Source organism: Oryx dammah, unplaced genomic scaffold (genome assembly GCF_014754425.2).
Source record: "Oryx dammah isolate SB20612 unplaced genomic scaffold, SCBI_Odam_1.1 HiC_scaffold_340, whole genome shotgun sequence".
Taxonomy (NCBI): Eukaryota; Metazoa; Chordata; class Mammalia; order Artiodactyla; family Bovidae; genus Oryx; species Oryx dammah.
Window position 1 is genome coordinate 6,983 of NW_024070505.1, and position 3,997 is coordinate 10,979.

A 3,997-nucleotide genomic window follows, 5' to 3' on the forward strand; every position below is an offset into this window, starting at 1 on the left:
ACTGTGTTGGGCTAAACTCCTTACTCCTGTTTTCAGCCCTTGAGTAATAATCAGAAGCTTTCTCTGAAGAAAGTGGGGCCAGCTCTCAGGCTCCTAGGTATCTACTGGCCAGCAGGGTTAGGATTAAATGCAGCAACTGGTAGATATGGGATGGAGCAAGAGGTCACCTTGTCACTTTCTTTTTGCTGCCTGGAGAGATGCTTCTCCTGGTACCAGTGGAGCCAAAGCTGTGACTTTGTGGCCAGAGGAAGTCTCTGAGCCTGCCTTGGGTTCCCCTAGGGTGGACTGACAGCAGGGTCTCCCTGGTTCCTTGGCCAGTGAAGAACATCCCCCACCCCACCTCTTGCTCTCTGACATCCCCCCAGGACTTGCTCCAGAGTAGGTTCTTCAGAATGGGTGTCCAGGACCCACCCCAACTCCTGGACCTGGCTGACCAGAGTCCACTGTGGAATGAGGCCTTGGCCATCGTGGCCCTGGAGGAGCTGCCCATACAGATCTTCCCGCCACTTTTTATGGTGGCCTTTGCCGGGAGGCACACCCAGGCCCTGAATGCTGTGGTGCAGTCCAGGCCCTTTCCCTGCCTCCACCTGGGGACCCTGATAAAGGGACATCTGGAGATGTTCATCTGGAGACCTTCGAGGTTCCGCTCAATGAACTGGACGTCCTGCTTGCTCAGGGGGTCCAACCCAGGTAAGGTCAGCCTGGCAGACTGGTGGGGCCTGGGGGTGTGAGCAAGATGCAGCCAGGGCAGGAAGGTGACGGGATCACTTGGACAGGTGTCCGGGTGTACAGGACTGGTTGAGGGGCAGGAGGGACAAAAGGCATGTGCTCTGCACCAATGTCCCTTAAAGTAGGGACCAAGGGCATTCCTGAAGCCGGAGGAGCTGTGGTATATGGAGTGCAGAGCCCTCGCGGGGTCCTGGTGCCAGCTGGCCTCTGCACAGCTCAGCGTGTCCCCCACGGGCCTGCAGCTGTGACTTTGCACCAGAAAGCCCACCAGGACATCTGGACAATGTGGTCCAGCAACACGGACAGTGTTTGCTTGCTGCTGGAGCCCGAGCCAGCCCAGTCCATATAGAAGAGGTGCAAGGGGGAGGTGCACGTGGGCTAAAGCCAGCACGGGCCCCTGTGCAGGTGCTGCTCAACCTGTGCCTCAAGGAGGACACCCTGAACCAGACCCTCAGATACCTGCTGAAGAAGGCCAAACAGGAGGAGCCTGCTGCACCTGAGCTGCCAGAAGCTGAGGATCTTCACCAGGCCCATGCAGAGCATCAGGATCCTGAAGGTGGTGCAGCTGGACTGTGTCGAGGACCTGTAGGTGAATTGCACCTGGAATCTGGCCACTTTGGGCAGGTTTGAGCTGCACCTGGGCCAGATGGGCAACCTGCCCTGGCTGCTGCTGCTGCTCTGGCGCATCCACGTGTTGCCGCACCCAGCCCCCAAACAGGAGGAGCACTGCATCACCCAGCTCACGGCCCAGTTCCTGAACCTGCCCCACCTGTAGGAGCTCTACCTGAACTCCATCTCCTTCCTTGATAGCCGCCTGCACCAGGTGCTCAGGTAAGGCATGGCGCCAGCTCCGTAGACCAGAACAGGCCTCTCTCTTTCATTACCGTCAGGACATGTACTCTGTGCCTGCTGTGGACTTTGCCAGGGTTCCCGGGCCACTCGGAAGTCCTCACGATGCTGCCGCTCTGTCCCTGGGCATTTTGTCAGGTCACCTTCCTGGTTAGGGTCAGAGGTGTGGCCTAGGTTAGATGCTGTCAAAGGGGACTTCTTTCTGGGAGTCCACATATTGGCGGTCGGAGGTGATGCCCTTTGGGAATTCTTTCCGAGAGAGTGATGACTGAGCTGAGGTGATGACAAAAAATTAAGCAAGGAGGACATTGGTCCATCAGGCGTGAGGTTTGAAGTCCGAAGCTCTGTTTCTCCCTCCCACCTGCCACATTTGTCCTGAGCTGTTTTAGGCTCCAGGTGAGCTGTGGAAAGTAGGTGGTTCTCGAGATGACAAGGAGGGACCATGAGGGGAAATTGCAGCTCCTAAGCAGTCCAGAGAAGATAAAAAGTTAAATAAGCATCATTGTTGAAGTGGCTCCAATCTAAGTCCAAATTACAATTATTGTTTTCCAATAAGACTTCGAATACATAGGAAATTCTCAATAACAGGTTATTGCTCTGCCTTGAACACAGTGATAAAAGCTGAGAGGATGAAGCCTGGTCTGTCGTATGAATGTGTTGCTTTGATTCCCTTTTTGACAGCTGCAAACTCCAAGCATTAGGAATATATAAACTGATAAACCAGAAGAAAGAAAAATAAAGGAAGAAAGAAAGAATGAATGAAAGAAAGAAAGAAAGGAAGGAAGGAAGGAAGGAAGGAAAAAAGAAAGAAAAGAAGAAGAAAGAAATAATTGTAGGTGGTGATGGACAGTTTGTCGCCCCTGAATATCTGGGGGATATTCACCCGAGGATCATCTGTAACTGCTGGGACCCACCAACCCATGTCACCTGCATCCATCCTGCTGTTGAATTCAACTAGTCGTGTCCTGTACAAACACCTTAATTCCTGCTAACCAAATACTAGTAAGCTAAAATAGGACAAAGACATTTGTTTACTATTTGTTTCCCACATTGACAATAGTCCATCATTTTATGCAGGGGGAGGTCATACACATATAAACATGATCTTCCCCCCCAGAAGACCCCCTGGCTTCCCATCAGGAAGGAGAGAGGCCAGGTTCTGTGTTCTGGTGAAACAGGCCTCTCCTCCCCACATCCCTCCACTTGCCACCTCTGCCTTTGGGACTGACTGCCTTGTCTCTCCCCAGGTTCCTGAAGACACCTCTGGAGACCCTGTCAATCGCCAACTGCCTGATTTTGGAGTGAGACCTGATGTACCTGCCGCAGTGCCCAAACATCAGCCTGCTGAAGGACCTGGGTCTCAGCAGGGTCAACCTGACCAGCCTCAGTTTGGAGCCCCCTGTAGGTCCTTATCAAGAGGACCTCGGCCACCCTGCAGGACCTGGACCTGGGCAAGTGTGGCATCATGGACTCCCAGTTCAGGGCCCTCCTGCCCTCCCTGAGCCACTGCTCCCAGCTCACCACGTTCAGCTTCTGCAGCAACCCCATCTGCATGGCCATGCTGGAGAGCCGGCCGCACCACACTGTGGGGCTGAGCAAGCTGAGCCACATGCTGTATCCTGCACCTCTGGAGAGCTATGAGTATGTCCACAGCACCCTGCACCTGGGCCTCCTGTCTCAGCTGCACGCCTGGCTCAAGCTCCTTCTGTGCAAGTCTGGGCTGCCCAGCATGGTCTGGTTCAACACCAACCCCAGTCCACACTGCAGTGACCAGATCTTCTAAGACACTGAGCTGATCCTGTGCCCCTGCTACATGCCTGCCTAGCCCAACTGATGAGTTGTAGGCTTTGTCCTCGGCACTGGGGCACTGCCACCTAGACTTCAGTGCATCTTCAGAGCACAAACCACAGTTTCAGACAATTGTTCAGTGCATGTGGGAAAAGGAATGGTGATTTAGAGTAGGCTGGGGAAGAGGGGTGCCAGGGTCCAGCCCCCACAGTATTCAGGGAAACCCGAAGGAGAAACAGCGTTGATGAATGAATGAATGAATGAGAGAGAGAGGAATAGAGGAGAGAAAGAGGCTGATATCCCTTGGTTTACATAGAAAGCCAATAAAACTCCATGACAAGGAGTTTGCTCTGTTCACGAATGCCACAGGTGTCCTCCTGGTCTCCCAAGGGAGTGAAGACGCAGAACGTCTTCCCATTCAGGTCTTAGAAACCCGGGCAGATAAGTGAATGCAGGGAGCCTCTATGCTCCAAGGGATCAGCCTGAAAAAGAAAGTAAAAGAGAGAAAAAAAGACACGGGGTGACCAAGCTTCTTCGAGCAAGGCCCATTTTTTTTTTTTCAAAAGGGTCTTTTATACCTTTACTTGTACATAGATGGAAATGAAAGATGCAAGGTCATACAGAGTCAGCC

At 53.1% G+C, this 3,997-nt stretch overlaps 1 pseudogene; it reads left to right on the top strand.

Annotated features, from left to right (window-relative positions):
- Positions 1–383: 383 nt before the first annotated feature.
- LOC120859245 lies at positions 384–3,403 on the top strand (annotated as a pseudogene).
- The last annotated feature ends 594 nt before the right edge of the window (positions 3,404–3,997 follow it).